This window comes from Dryas octopetala, chromosome 8, assembly GCF_963921425.1.
Source record: "Dryas octopetala chromosome 8, drDryOcto1.1, whole genome shotgun sequence".
NCBI classification, from domain to species: Eukaryota; Viridiplantae; Streptophyta; class Magnoliopsida; order Rosales; family Rosaceae; genus Dryas; species Dryas octopetala.
The window spans coordinates 6,886,277-6,903,916 of record NC_141373.1 but is presented as its reverse complement, the minus strand read 5'-3'; positions in this window follow the sequence as shown (position 1 = coordinate 6,903,916).

Genomic DNA, 17,640 nt, shown 5'->3' with positions numbered 1-17,640 from the left:
TTAAGCTTTGTTTATTAAAGAATGAAAGACTTTATTTTTTAGAGTCGAGGGAGGGGAGATTTGGACTTAAAGACTTCTCCTACATAATATAGTAGAGAGAAATACCATTAGAGCAATCGCATATAATTATGACTTTAATTATCTAGTTCTTCAATGATCATTTATTTGAAACATCAATTAAATCAGAAATTATTTAGTCATCTAACTACTATCACCCTTTCATCATTTTAGATTTAATGGATAAACAGTATTTAAATGCAAAATTTTTCAATTTGATTCATTTTTTATATGGATGAATATTTTTAAAAAGTGACCTAAAAAATAGATCTTTCTAATTAGTTGAATTGCATTGCATTTGCGGGCGAGTGGTCCCAAAAAAAAAAAGTCCTTATGGTTTTTATTTGATGTCTTATCATTTGCTACTTTATATATTTTATAGCTAAAATTTGGAAAACATTTTGATCAATCATTTTTGTCTGGAAATTTTGGTGATCAATTGTAGTATATTGTTAACATCATATCGCTCTATCTTTTTCTATTTGGGCCCTCAAATACGACTTATGCATCAACTTCCAGTATGGATAATGGAAAAATGCAATAGCGCATGTGGAGAAGTGTCAAAGAAAACGGCCTAGACCGTCTCACACACACACACGCACTCCGCTCCAATTAGTTAAATATTCTTTTGAAATAATTAATATAAAAAAGGCGCGCAAAGACATAGAGCTCAAGCTTCTTTAGTTTTTTAGTCTGAATTATATGTATTCAATAGATCGAAATTTATTTACGTGTGATTGTCACACTACGAAATCTCAAATTTTAAATTTAACAATATCTCAACTCAATAAGTTAATTAAGATGCCCAATATATATCTTCTCTACCTTACCCACTCTTTTTAAAGTGCATGTTGCCTGCTCGATCTTCTTCAATGAAAAAGGCATAAAGTTGAGCTCATGACCAAAAATAATGTCGACCATGCATGCAAGCTAGCTTTTCCCTCAAGCTGCCTCTCTCTCTCTCTCGACCTCTCACACACACAACAATTAGGACAGTTCTTTTTCTTTTTTGCCTAAATTAGATCGATATATTCGAAGTGCACGTGCCTTTGAGCGTAAAGAGGAAGGCTGTTGGACTCAAATATATATAAGGTACTATAGAGATCGAAGTGAATCATGGTTTGGGACCCGAAGACCCGAAGAGAAGACCATATATATATATATACATGCCTTTTTATCTTCTTATATATATATATATATATATTTATATATTTATATATTTTCAACAAATTATATATATATATATATAGCATGCATGCTGTAGAATAAATAATACATAGATTAATAAGAGACACATTAGAACATTGCTGTTTCCTGTGCTGGTCAAAAAGATGAAACAGACACAGAAGCAACAAAGCAGAGAAAACAATTATTTAAGCTGGCAATTGAAGAAACATAGGGGCATGGCACCAAACCAACTACATCAAGTGTGAGTGTGACTGCACCAGAAAAATATATGTACATTTCAGGTTAATTAATGCATGCAGTGTGGCAGCTAGCTCTTCTGTAGAAACACATAAACATAAAATAGACAAGATTTAGAGTGGTTTAGCAAAGAGGCCAACGTCCACTGTAGAAGCTGATAGCTATTATTCATGAAAACTCAGATATGAGATTTTCCAATATATAGAATACAATCACCAATTCAGAGAAGAGAAGCTCAAGAGCCACCAACATATTAATTACATATTACAGTTCCCAAAGAGACCTTATCACTCCCAATATTACAGCTAGCCGCCTTAGGATTAAATGACAAACAGACAAGGCAGTGACTGCCTATATTGGGCAGAGTAATTCCAATACTAGCAGAGTAATTCCAATACTCCCCCTCAAGCTGAAGCGAAGATATCAATCGAGCCAAGCTTGGATAAGATGGCTTGAAAAGGTGCTGATGGCAAACCTTTAGTGAAAACATCAGCCAATTGCTCATGGCTGCGGACGAACACAGGTTGAATAACATTGGATTGAACCTTTTCGCGAACAAAATGACAGTCCACTTCGATGTGTTTGGTTCGCTCATGAAACACCGGATTAGAAGCTATGTGCATCGCAGCTTGATTGTCGCAGAACATATCAGCTGGTTGTGAGGGCTTGTACCCCAAGTCATTGAGTAAGGCCCGAAGCCAGATCAGTTCGCTTGTGGTGGATGCCATTGCTCTATATTCTGCCTCAGCGCTAGAGCGAGCAACTACACCCTGTTTTTTGCTTTTCCAAGTAACTAAATTCCCTCCAACAAAGGTGCAGAACCCGGTTGTAGACTTTCGCTCAATTGGACATCCAGCCCAATCTGCATCACTATACCCAACAATACGAATATGCTCATTTTTCTTCATCAAAATTCCTCTTCCTGGACTTCCTTTCAAATACTGAAGAATTCGGTCTACGGCCTTCATGTGATTGGTTCTTGGAGCATGCATAAATTGACTGACTTTGCTCACTGCATAAGTGATATCAGGGCGAGTAACAGTGAGGTAAATTAGCCGACCAACCAATCTTTGATATTGACCTATGTCAGTTAACAGGTCACCATCCAAATTGAGTTTGGTGCTACTATCACAAGGATTATCCACTGGCTTTACACCTAATTTCCCAGTCTCTTGTAATAAGTCTAATACATATTTTCTTTGGTTGAGATGCAAGCCTTTCTGCGAATAAGCAATCTCAATTCCAAGAAAGTATTTTAGAAGGCCCAAATCCTTAATAGCAAATTTGGTATGAAGAACAGATTTGAGATGAGTTATTTCTGCCTGGTCACTTCCTGTAACAATGAGATCATCAACATACACCAAAACAATTGTAATACCTGATGATTGTTTCTTAACAAACAATGAAGAATCAGCGCCACTTCTTTGAAACCCTGTACTTGTAAGAGTTGCGCTAAGTTTGGAATACCAGGCGCGAGGTGATTGCTTAAGCCCATAAAGGGCTTTATTCAACTTGCAGACTATGCCTTCTTGAGACTCTTGCAGATGACCAGGAGGAAGGCGCATAAAAACCTCTTCTTCTAGCTCTCCATGTAAAAAAGCGTTTTTTACATCCATTTGAAACAAAGGCCAGCTGTGATTGACAGCAACAGATATAAGAACACGAACACTGTTCATTTTGGCAACTGGAGCAAAAGTTTCCTTATAATCGACTCCATAGGTTTGGGTGAAACCCTTGGCAACAAGCCTTGCCTTGTACCTTTCAATTGATCCATCATTCTTATATTTGATTTTAAATACCCACTTGCAGCCGACTGGTCTCTTTCCCTTTGGTAACTTGACAATTTCCCAAGTATTATTTTCTTTGAGGGCTTGAAGTTCCTCCTTCATTGCATTTCTCCAAACCCCATGCAAGTTTGCTTCGTGAAAGCTAGTAGGTTCTGACATCTTTGAGATATTGCTCAAAAAAGCATAATATGATGGTGAAACCTTATCATAGCTCAAGTGGCTTTGAATTGGGTGCACTGCAGTATGATAGGTAACGTAATCATTCAACTTTGCTGGCTGTGTATGTGGTCTAGATGATCTCCGTGGGCCAGCATCCTCTGATGTGCTAGGGATGTCAGTGATAGTTAGAGATGACTCATTAACTTGTGGTGATGCATCTCGTGAGGTAGCAGAGACCATTGGAGCTTCATCATTTACTGGATTAAGAACTTCAGTTGTATCTATGATAGGAAGGGTAGCTGAATCAAGTGAGAACTCCCCCTGAAACAGATCCTTATTTTTCTGAAAATAGGGTTCTTCCTCAACAAAGGAGACATCTCTGGAGATAACCATCTTTTTCTCCTTTGGATTATAGCACTTGTACCCTTTTTGTGTGGAAGAGTATCCAAGGAATACACATCTAGCTGCTCTAGGATCAAACTTATCACGATGTGGCGCTTGAATATGAACATAACACAGGCAACCAAAAATTCGTAGATGAGCCAAATCAATCTTCCTATTTTTAAGAACTTCCATAGGAGACTTGGAGCCAAGAACACGGCTAGGTAGCCTGTTTATCAAGTATGCAGCAGTAAGAACCCCGTAAGACCAATAAAGCTTTGGGACATTCATTTGAATCATAAGAGATCGAGTTTTTTCCAAAAGATCTCGATTCTTCCTTTCTGCCACTCCGTTCTGTTGCGGAGTTCCCACACAGCTGGTCTCATGAATGATTCCATGATCAGATAAATAATGAGCAAGATTGCTATTCATGTATTCTGTCCCATTGTCAGATCGTAAGGTCTTAATGTGAGAATTAAACTGATTAATGATCATGTTGTTAAAACTCTTAAAAATTGCAACAACTTCTGATTTAGACTTCATCAAGTACAGCCAAGTAGCGCGAGACCAATCATCAACAAAAATTACAAAATATCTAAAACCATCAGCAGAGTTAAGTGGAGCCGGTCCCCATAGATCTGAATGGACTAATTCAAATGGTTTGCTAGTGGCTGACAGAGAGGAACTAAATGGAATTCGAGATTTCTTAGAAAGGTGACATACTTCACAACTGCTAGTTTCAGTATTCATGGAAGGAAAAAGATGAGATAAAACTCTACTTGAGGGATGGCCCAGTCTCTTATGCCACAAGTCGTTGGCTTCTAAGGTCTTCACTTGAAAAACCTTTGGATTATTGGGGGTTGTTTGCAGCAAATAGAGACCATTAGAATAGACGCCCTTACCAATCTTCTTCCCTGATTTCCGATCCTGAAAAACCACACAGTGAGGAGAAAAAATCACATCACAATTGAGCTCATTTGTGAGCTTTCCAACTGATAGAAGTTGTAACGGAAATGAGGGAATGTAAAGGGCTGCAGAGCTGATTTGGGAGTCAAAGAAGTTGAATTTTCCATGACCCACAATAGGAACAGAAGTGCCATTAGCGAGAGAAACAGATTGACCATTACTTGTATGGTTGAAATTATGAAGGCATTTTTTGTTATTTGTCATGTGGTCTGTAGCTCCACTATCAATCACCCAAGTGTTAGCTCTTGTAACAAGATATGCTAATGCAGTAAGAGAGGCATGAACAGTACCTGGGGCATGAGCACTAGAAGAAGCACTTGAAGGTGAGTTTTCATTCTTACTCATTTGTTGCAGCAGTTGTGTAAGTTGCCCAATTAAAGCAGATGTATTTGAAGATCCTTGTTGAGCATGAGTGTTTGAAGACACTTGATGAGCAACACTATCTGTAGCCATGTTTGATGTCCTTTCAGTAGTAGACTTAATATCCCTTCCAAACTTTGGCTTTAAGTGTGGATGAAGGATCCAACACTTGTCCTTGGAGTGCCTTGATTGGTGGCAGTAGTCGCATACAACATTAGTTCTTCGCCCTTTTACAAAGTTGTTATCTCCTTTCCTTTTATCAGCAGAAAAAGCACGAGCATCGGAGGTTCCAGAGGGAGCTTTAGAGTTCATCACCATTTTTCTGACTTCCTCTCGCTGAACCGTTGTGCAAGCATTGGAGAAGGACGGCAGCTCAGTACTCATGAGAATATGGCTTCTGAGATCTTCATATTCTGGATCAAGGCTAGCAAGTAGCTGAAATATTTTATCCTCCTCTGCTCTTTTCAGAAGGATTGTTGAATCAGTAGTGTGAGGCCTATATAGATCAAGCTCATTCCACATACTCTTTAATTTTCCAAGATGTTCAATGAAGGACTTTCCATCTTGGGAGATTCCGGCTATGTCTTTCTTTAGTTGAAAGATCCGTGCCGCATTATTTTGGTGACCATACATTTCCCTAACAGATTCCCAAAGGTGATGAGCAGAATCAGAATAGCTAAAGATTTCTGCAACTCGGGGCTCCATAGAGTTCAAAATCCATGACATAACTAGTTGGTCTTTAGCCAACCAGTCTTCATACTTTGGATTTTCAACAGCTGGCGCAAGAATCCTTCCATTGATGTGCCCAAGTTTCGATTTCCCTCCAAGAGCCAAGGTAACAGCTCTTGACCAAGGGAGGAAGTTGAGCCCATTAAGCAAAATAGAACAGAGGCGCATGTTTGAGTTAACCTCAACCTTTTCTTGTTCGTCACCCATTAGATTAAACAAGAATTGTTAAAACAAGACAGAAGTTTCAGGATTGAAATTTCTGCTCTGATACCATGTAGAAACACATAAACATAAAATAGACAAGATTTAGAGTGGTTTAGCAAAGAGGCCAACGTCCACTGTAGAAGCTGATAGCTATTATTCATGAAAACTCAGATATGAGATTTTCCAATATATAGAATACAATCACCAATTCAGAGAAGAGAAGCTCAAGAGCCACCAACATATTAATTACATATTACAGTTCCCAAAGAGACCTTATCACTCCCAATATTACAGCTAGCCGCCTTAGGATTAAATGACAAACAGACAAGGCAGTGACTGCCTATATTGGGCAGAGTAATTCCAATACTAGCAGAGTAATTCCAATATCTTCATTCAGAACAATACTACTTTTATGTATGTGGTTTTGAATGAGCTAGTACGACTAAACAATGATCGAAAACTACGTAAACCTTTGTAATTTGCTGTTATGCCTATGTACCATAATATCTTGAAATAATAGTCTCAAACTGTTTATATATATTTTTGTGTTAATATATATTGTGCTTTCTCTTATGAAAAACACTTTGTGTGTGTGTGTGATGCTAACATTATGTGGTGGTGTGACCACTCTTTTTAAATTATAATATTTGTACAATTTTAAGGATATTTTTTAAGATTTAAAATTTTAGATATTAATAATTTTATACGTATTATAATTTGAATAAATTAATCACACCGTTATGTAATGTTATGATTATATAAAAATAAATAAATTTACTTATGACCAAAATGATGTCGTTTTGAGGTTTAAAGTTAAGTATTAGAGTTTAAGGTTTAGTATTTGACCCAGTTTAAAAGGTAAGCATGTATAATATTCTAAATAAAACATAAATTAAAGATGCAAACTCGAATAATTTATGTTCTTACTATACTTTTTAAGCTGCAACGTACAAGACTATGAAAGGTCATGTCTAATTGAGTATTGCGGCCTCTTTAGAAAATAAACTAATAAGGGGTAAAAGAAACTGGGTAAGATATATAATAAAGTAAAGAATGATGAGAATACCCTTTTTATTAGATTATTATATCTAGTACAATGAAGATTGAAGATGCCTTTGTCTATAAGGAACAACAATTTTGTCTACTCCAACTGCCTTTTGTAAACATTAAACTTGGTCCACCTTTTACCATAAGTAATGAAGGCCCCATAAACCAAATTATGTTTCAGTTGTGACTCTAATGGCCCACTTATCAACTGGGCATTTTGAAGCAGTTTTTTTTTTTTTTTTTTTTTGGCCTGACCTAAACCGAATGGCAAAATAAAGAGATTGCCTTAGATATTTTTTATATGAAAAAAATTTGTGTAAGATTGATTCTGTCACGTGATAGGGCAAAATAATCCAGTTAAAAGATAATATGCATTTAAATTGATAATCTTATACATATCATCTTTTAATTAAAGGGAGTGTATTCAATTAGGATTTTAATAGACTTTTGTAGAGTTTTTAAGTCATTGACTTTGGTAAAATTAATGGATTTTTAATGACTTTCATAAACTCCATATAGACTTTGACAAAGTTCTATTTAGAGTTTCCCTGACTTTTCTCATAGATTTTGAAGGATTTTTATAGACTTCTAATAACTTTGATATAATTTTGTATTATTTATTTTAAGATTTTTTCAATATGTTTTTTATTTTTTTTGTCTTCCATGAGTGAGTGGAATGAGGATGAGCTTCAAGACCAAGATGCATGTGTTATAAATTGTCCTAATATTGCAAACAATATAAAAAAGTTGAGACTAAAATTGTAGGGACCAAAATTATTTTGTTGCATAATTTATTTTAAATGTTATGAATTTTATGTTTTTATATTGTTTTAGACTGTCAAATATTGTGTTTTAATGAGTTGTTAGAATTTATCTAATTGAATTGATAGGTTGATAACATTATATGATGTGGTGGTAACATTATTTCTCAAATTATGAATATATAATTTTGTGATTTTGTTGAATACTTAAAAACTGTAAAGTGGTTGGTTTGAATATCTTGATGTTCCATTGCATTGTGGCAACGCTATTGGTTCCAACCCATGATGAGAAGTCAATTAATATAAGAGAAAAAGAAAATTAATATAAGAGGATATAGTAATTAGAAAAAAATAAATTAAGAGGTGGGTGAAGAAATAAGGGATTAGGGGGTTTAGCATCACTCTTTTAAAAAAAAAATACCACTTTTTTAATAGTTTTTTAATATTTGAAATCCTTTAAAATCTGCAAGGAGAACGCTGGAGAATTATTGACTTTGATATAACATAATTTACACTACAAAGTACATGAAAGTCTTTTAAAGTCTATTATTTAATAAAGTCAATGACTTTTTGAATATCATGTCACTTTTATAGACTCTTTAAAAGTTTTAATTTAATATCATAGACTTTTTAAAAGTCATGATTGAATACCACCAGACTTTTATAAACTTTTTAAAAGTTTTAATTGAATAACACCAGACTTTTTAATTTCACCAAAATCATTTAAAATTCTAATTGAATACACCCCCTAAGTTTACATTGTTATAAGTGACAAGAATAACCTGGGAGAGGGGAACCAACAAAATCAGAAAAAAAAATAATAATAATAATAATTAGTGGAGCAAATATTAGAGCCCAAAAATATATCTGAGAGGGGGGCATCAGTATCTCTCACACACACATGAGATGCCAACCCAGGTCCAAACACAATCCCATAACGCAGATTTGGTGTGATGTACGTCGTGAACTTGTAATCAATGTTAGTTTTGAAACAAGACAATGAGACATATATACAGAAACAAGCCAGTTGTGTTGTCATTCTCGTGCATTCATGTCAAATATATGTCATAGTTCAACAATAAATCTACATCATTGATTTTTCTACATATCTTCTACAAAATTTTGGTCTTTCCATCCCATCAAAAAATTATTAAATTCTCCGATCACATGGTGGACTCATGTATTATATGGTAAATTTCACCGTATTGTTATTAGAATTGGACGCAATTCATATGCTAAATGTATTTACTTCAAACTAAACCTCTCAATACTATCATACTAAGTATATATGCTGAGAGAAAGATTTCGCATCGAAAATATAAGGCCTTACATAGTGGTTTATAAGGATTTTGGTTACTCATTTCATTCTCAATTGGTTTGGATCCCTAGATTTATTCATGGTATCAGAGCAGGTTATTCACATGTTGTGCCAAACGGTCACACGTGCTCTCACGTCACCCAATAAGAATTGTCCATGTGTTATGCTTGAGTGACGTCACACGTGCGAAGGCGTGTTAAAAGAAAGATCTCATATTAAAAATGTAAGGCTTTGCATAGTAGCATATAAGGGTTTGAGTTACTCCTTCCATTATCAATTGATTTTGAAATGGATGCCTAAATTCCTTCAATAATATTTGAAAGATAAAAAGAAAGAAATAGTTTGAATAATGAGATTACATAACTGGAATGGCCAAACATTGAGGTCCAACTGTCTAAGTATATATACATATATAGCTCCATCAAAACTCTGTTTATATTATAGATAATGTGGATATCCTAAGTTCCTAACCAAGAATAAAGGCCAAATTTAATAAATACCAAATAATCACTAATAATTGCACTCGTGGAAGATGTAATCTGTCGGATGGCCAACCACTCCAACGGATCTAGAAATCCACTAGTATGGGGGCAAGATAAACCCAGCAGGGGCGGAAGCGAGGCTTGCGACTTGCGAGCAGAGGCAGCAGCCAGCATGGGGCGACGGGTGACGGCGAGGGAGCAGGGGGCGACGACTACAGCCTCTGGTTCTTTCCCTTGTTCTGGTTCTTGCCCCTGCTCTGTAATCTTGCCCCTGCCCTGCAATCTTGCCCCTGCCAACCATGAATGCAACTAAGACCTAAGTTTCATTCATGGGGTCAAAATTTTTCATCAAGCCCAGTCTTTCTGAGTTCATGGGGTCAAGTGACCCCATTGACCCCATTGTAGATCCGCCACTGTTAACAATGGAGATGGTCACAAAGTATGGTTTCGACCAAACAGATGGTGGGCATGCTGACATTGGATCGTTTTTTAAGTAATTTTTGTACATCACAATATTCCGGAGTGGTTAGCCGTTAACCTTTGTTGGTTTTAGACTTTAGTCCATGAATTTAAACTCTCAAGTCTTTTTCTGAAAAAATGTTTTCAGACAAAGGATTGGAAAAACATATTATAAGTTGTTGTACATTTTTTAAAATTTGAGTTGAGAAATAAATCAACAATGTATATTAAACTAATAACATTCTTCATGTATGTGTTACCTCATCTCATATATGAGGAGAGAAACAAATACAAACAATGTATAAGTGTGATTTCATTATACAAATTAATAGATAAATGGAAGGAAATTTGAAATTTTGAACTCGGAATCAGAGTTTCAATATTGTTTTAAACAATTATTAGACTTCAAATTAACTTTTAATTTTAATTGACCACACTCAATATTCTTCCTACCCATTTAAATGTCTCAAAAGGACTGAGATGGAGACGACGTAAAGCAAAATCATTATTTTTTTTCATCAGGCCCCCACATCCATGATGGTCGTAATGTCATATATTTATGCTTTTCAAAAGTAGAAAAAGGAAGACAAAGAAAGGAGGCACCTCGCAACCAATGGAAGGGAAGCTTAGCTCAGCACGTAATATTGTTTTGGACTCTTGGTTCTTCCTGGTGGACGCTGGGAAGTGGGAAGATTTCTCACACCCTATAGGCTTTAGCTGTATGCACATTGCACTACAAATAAAATCATAAAGTTAAAACGCGTTTTTTCTTGGGTCCCTAAACGCGGGAACTTTTCCATTAGCCTTTTCACATGGCTAATTGCACCATTTGGCAAGACCTATAATAATTTGATTGATATAAAATCAAACTATGTGATCGATCAATGTTGGATTCTTAGATTTTTAATATAACCATTGATTGTGTAATTTCTTATTTAATCATAGCTTTTCAACTTTATTATTAAAATTACATAAATTTATTTAAATAAAATTAACATAGCATAAAACAATGCATGTCTCACATTGACTTTTAGTTGTTTTAGGTGCATGGCAAGTTTTTAATGGTTTCTGATTAACTTTTTAACTCCTAACAACATGTGCATGAGCATAGGGCCATTTTCTATCTTTGACACTTTGGCTTCTCTCATTGGGTCGCAGCATGGATGAGTTTTGTTTGTCAACAACAGTCAAAGGTTGCCTCTAATTTCATATGCTATTGCTATAATACATAATATTCTAGGTCCAGCCATATATATCCACCAAACCTCTACAAACAAATCGCTAGCTGCTAATGTTTGTGATGGTGCTTGTTTTCTTTTCCTTTTCAGGTAAATAATTAATTAATGTTTGTGATGGGGTTATTAGTGGCTAGCCATCTGCATGTGACTGTGCTTGATTGTCTAATAAAAATGTATATTTGGTTTTGTTATATATTTTCTTTATCAGTTGTTTTTCAATCTGTTAATAAATCATCATTGGTCCACTCTCTCATCAAGTATAACACGTTAGATAAACTTCGAATACATAAATGACTTGTAAATTATACATTAGGGTGTTTTATGCCGGTAAAAATTCAGACATAAAAGGCTAAAATGCCCATACAATCTCTAGCTGTTGTTATAGACAAGGAATGAAATTTCGAAATTTTCGGCGAAATTTCGCCGAAAATTTCGTTTTTTTGGGTCACCGAAATTTTATCACATACCCAATTGTTTTCGGTAATTATTTCGGCGAAATTTCGGAAATTTCGCGAAATTTCGGCGAAATTGGCGAAATTTCGCCGAAATTTGGGGGCTGGTTTCGGGAAAATGGCAAAATCTTCGATCCGCCGCCGTGCGGGGTCGTCGGAGCCAGGGAAGCACATGGGCAGACTCACCGTGACGAGAGGAAGACAACCCAGGTGATGGGAGGTCGCGTCGTCGCCGGAAAAGTGAGATCGCCGCCGGAGCTCCAAGGATCGGCCTCAGCTGGTTCGCGACTCGGGGGAGGTTTCTGGGCTGCGCCGCCACCAGGGGGAGGAAGAAGGATGAACGGCGACGAGATCTGGGCCGGTCCCGCTGCCAGCCATGGCTGGACGCGCCGCCACGCGCCGGTGGCAGGCGCGGCGAAGGTGAGGCACGCGAGAGAGAGAGAGAGAGAGAGAGAGAGAGAGAGAGAGAGAGAGAGAGAGAGAGAGAGAGAGAGAGAGAGAGAACCAGGAGAGAGGAGAGAGAAAGGGATAAAAATCTGATTTTTGGGTTTTAAAACCCCTTTTGTAAAAATTACAAAATTGCCCTTTACTTCAAATGTCCGTAACTTTCAAACCATAACTCCGATCGACGCGTGCTACGTGTCTACGAACTCGTGAACTCGAGACCTATCCAACGTGCCCAAAGTCCGAATCAAAAGTCCACTAAATTTAAAAGTTAACTTTGGGTCAAGCCTAATTTAAAACAAAAATAATTAAATAATTAAAATTAAATTAAAACCTTTTTAAATTCCAAATAAATTCTCAAAATCCTTAAAATAAATTCTCAAAATATTTAAAATAATTATTTGGAAAATACAGGGTCTCACAGAAAAGGGGCTGGGAGGGGCTGGGTGAGGGGGGGTGTGTCGGGGATGGACTGGGTTGGGGGGAGAGAGGCAGGGGCTGGTGCTTGGTGGGGAAGAATACCCTAAAGGGCCTAAATCATAATATCTTATACCATATGGTCCATATCTTAAAGAACATACAGTATATAGAGTTTAGTGCATAGATTATAGAGTATAAAGAGTATTAGAATATATAGAGTATATAGGGTTTAGTATTAGGGTTAGTGTATAAATTATAGAGTATAAAGAATATACTGATTTCATTATTCATTATACTAATTTTGTTTAACAGTTTTTGCCTCCAACGCGCATTATATTCATCTTATATCACATGAAACCTATTATATAATTTGGTTTCTTCAATGTTTTTTATTAATATAGTAGATAATATGTTAAATAAACATATGGTCAAGTTTCATTCAAAATTTCCATATTTTGATAACAATTTCCGTCGTTTTTATCTAATTTTATCGAAATCGAAATTTTAATCGAAATTTCCACGAAAATTTCCGTCGAAATTTCCATCGAAAATTTCCTCGAAACCGAAATTTTACTCCTTGGTACTTATAGATTAAAAGTTTTAAGTTAGGTTAAAAAATTGAAAAATTATGGTATTTCATTTTTGCTCTTTTATCTATATATAATTTGATTTGGTATTAGAGTATTCAATTCAAAATTAATTGGATTTGACAACATATGTTGTGTCTAACACATAAATTGTCCACTTTCATATCATATAAAAGTTAAAAAGTATCTAACTCAAATATAATTAACAATGAATGGAGAAACTTTTAAAATTATAAATAAGGTTCGGCCATAAAACTTCTGGGGCCATTGACCCTCTATGTATTTTTCTTTTCCGATAAATATCTACAAAATTATTATAAGAACTCCAATTGGCATCATAACAAAACAACAATTGGTAGATAAAAAAGGAAAACCAAAACAAAACAAGAGTTGACCTATTTTTATTCTTGGATTGGTGGGACTCTTTAAATGGTCTATTTGGTAGTTGAATTGTGAATTTAATGAATATATATGTAGACCTTTCGAATTGGGTTATTCAACTTTATTCTTATTTTTTAATTAAAATTTCAAAAAATAATTTATATTACTTGAACCTAACCTAACATAATATATACGAACGATAAAACTTGAGATCCCGAGACAGTCGCCCTCATTAAGCTACACCCAGGGCCGGCCCTCGCTATAAATTTCCAATATAAAATTCTATTCTCAATAGTACTTAACCAAAAAAAAAAAAAGCTTACAAATTGGTCTTTTTATTTCTCATTTGTGTATGTGGGTCCAGAAGGTGTCATTGGCTTAATCCTGGATGGGTTTGAGACTTTGAGGTTTGAGCGATTTCCACTGCCAGTCAAAACCCAAAAAGTGGACTGAAAGCGAGATTGCATGTTGCTCAATTTTCCTTGTATTACTTTTCACTTTGGCAAAGTCCTCTGAAAATTTAAAGTTCAAAAGTGGGAAAAGTAAACGATTGACAAGACTACAAATTATTATATTCTACTTCATGTTAGATTGATAGAAAAGTTAGGGCCAAACATCAAAATTTTTTTTCAAAAATTAAGATTTTTTTTTAAATGTGAGTTTTTAAAATTAGTTTTTAAAATTTAAAAACTTGTTTGGTATGAAATTTGAAAATAATTTTTAAAATATAAAAATGATGGCAATTAAAGAAAAAGGAAGTGTAAAAAAAAAATTGAAAAAAATGATGTTTTTAATTTTTTTTAAAAATTATTTTTAAAAATGATCTATCAAACACGTTTTTTTGACTAAAATTTATTTTTTTGTTTTAAAAAAAAAAAATTTTTTTAATAAAATACCAAACAGACCCTAAATGTTGTTGAATACTTAATTGGCCACAACTGTTCCCTCAACAAAAAAAATTGGCCTCAAGTGATGGAAATTTCCAAACTGATGACCATGAAAAACAAAGTTCCAAGTTGGTGAAAACTGAAAAGTCTTATCTTGTAATTTCTTAAGTCCAATATTTTGAAAAGTCTTATATTCTCAATTTCTCACTTGCTGATTAAAAAAAAGGAAAGAATGGCATTCCCCATCAATCACTCACTTAATTTTAAAATTTGAAAGTTTAAAAAACTAAAATATAATAAATAAAGTTAAAAACTTAAAATGAGAAGATTGGGAAATTTTTCAGAGAGAGGAGTTTGTGTTGATTGGCTGACAAAACTCTCAACTTAGATAGTTAGATCTCAAGTTCCAATTTTCTTCTCAATATAGAAAAATGAAAACAAAAACAAAGAGTGCCTGTTTGAGAGATTGGTTGAACTGGCTTTCATGCATAAGTAAATAAATATTGTTAAACTCAAGTGGTGAAAATAGATGTGGTACATAATGAGTTAGAAACTTAGAATTATAAATAAATTTAGAATTCAATTCTTTCAAATGTACATTAAATTCGGTGACCTAACACCCCTTTCCTAGTGCATTAACATTTAACATTGTTAAATAAGCCCTCCACAGAAACAAAAGAAATTTAAATGTTGTTAAATAAACGTGCGAAAGACTCTTGAGTTTTCTATAAAAATAATTAATGTTCTATTAATAAAAGCTTACTAAAAAGTACATGGCTATTACTAAAACTGAATTGCTTGGTGTTATTGAGGGTTTTGGAACTAGCCCGAGATCTGGGCTTCACCATCATTCATTTCTCTTAGATTTTGACGAGTGCTTGGTGCCAGATGGTGTTCTTGTTCAAGAGGTTGAAACAACCATGCACCAGATATATGGTGCAAAACTTTTTTAGTTAATCTAAATGATGAAAAATGGTAGAGTAATGAATTAGAAATTAGATAAATATAGAATTCCATTTCTTAATGTAACAAAAAAATGCAATAGGTCGTTGATGCAAGTGAGAAGTCAATTTAGGAAAGAACAACGCTTGGCTTCCATTGTTTCTTACTAACCAATCAAAATTTGACATGTATGAACTTATAAAGAAAAATTAGTCATTAATAAAATATATATATATATATATATATATATAAATGCTGAATATATATCAAATTGTGATTGATCGATAAGAAAGAATGACTTCTCCAAGGGTAATAAGCCAATCATTTTTCTTTTTAGGAAATGATCGATCTTGTAATAAGGTGGCTCAATATGCCTTTTTTGAGTCTCATTGTTTGTTTTGGATTTTCTTCTGGATGAAGGTTTTTCTTTCCTAAAAATAAAAAAAAAACTTATAATTTGCAAAAACGTTTCATATTGTTATACATTTGGATACATGGTGGATTTTGATTCTTTTCTAAATTTGGTTTTACTTGTTTCCATCTTAGTCATTTATTACAAATTCTGTATTTCTTTATTTGAAAGGATTACAATCCAGTATTTAGTTTTATCTATTTCAATCCAACTTATTTTGTATAGATGGATGTATAGATGTAATCCATAAAAGCAGTATGAATCCATTTCCTTTTTTATTCACACACTCTTGAATTTATAATGAATCAAAAGTTAAACAAAAACATATTTAAGAAAAAAAGATTAAATGATAAATGAATCATATTAGGCAAGTCACCTTGATATTTTGTAGCATGATATATGCATGATCTTATTGAATATTACAACAAGTGTCATTTCATGGAAAAAACTTACATATCCCCATGTTGTAGTGATGTGGCATCCCTTGAAGAGAGAGATAGAGACAGGAGATGCAAGAAAAAAATAGAGAAGAGAGAGAGCTAGGGATGTCTTATAGTATCACATGAGGGATAGGTAAGTTCTTCTCGTCATTTCATTCTTATAAAAAAGTGAAGAAAAACAAGGATGCCATTATATCAATACTAATCTATCAAATTCAATCTTCTAATTTTTTGGGTTAGTCCAAGTGGCGAAGAATGATGGAGAATGAGTTTAATTTAGGAGTTGGCCCACAATTATATATATACACACACAAAAAGGCTATAAAGTTAACTAGTTAACAAGTTAATATGAAATAAACCACACTTTTGAGCCCACCAAATAATATAATCTCATTATTAAACCGTTTATTTTGTAGGCTTTATTTTAAAGATCATCTTTGTAAAAAATCTCTAAAATCGGAAGTCATTTAGCCATTTGATTATAATAACAATCATTTATATGATTTTATTAAAAATAATGTTCATCTATTTTTTTAGGGAGGCAATTTTTGCACTCCTCTTTTCTCCGTTTGCACTTCATCTTCTTTTTTAATGTATTTTGTATATTTTTATTATATATATTTTTTCCAAATTTACCCTTTATGGTTGTTGAATTTTTATTTTAATTATTTTTCAGTAATGATTATTTTTTCCTAAATTCTCTCATACTTATTAAAAAAATAAATAAAAAAGTAATTTTCTATCCCCCTCGTCGTATCTTCTTCATATTGCATCTCTTTGCCTTCTATGTCTTTTTTTTTTTTTGTGAACCAGTCTTCTACATGCTTTCAATCATCATTCTATACTTCATTAGGAAAATATTTAGCCTGTCATATTTTTTTCGTTTTCTTCATGAAGGTCATGATTTATGTATCTTCTTTTTTTGATGGTGGGTTTTGTGTTATGAAATTTTGGGGTTTTCAATTAGTCCACTCCCTCATTTTTGGGTCTTTTGACACTGCCAAGCAACCACTACTTATTTGTAGCATATTTGATTTTTAAAAAAATGAATGTCACATGACAACTTAATAAGAAAAAAGATATGTACTATATCATGAAGACAGACAGAAGTGTAGATAACTACATAAGTTTTTCTTCCTTTTTAAAAGAGAGTTATAGAAATAGATATATTATTATGACAGTTTAAAAAAATTAAATGTACAGGATTTAATGTTGCATAGGTGACATTCTATAATTAAAAGCCAAAGGGTATAAGTGGAAAATAAATAATAAAAATATATACAAACATTTAAAAAAATAAGA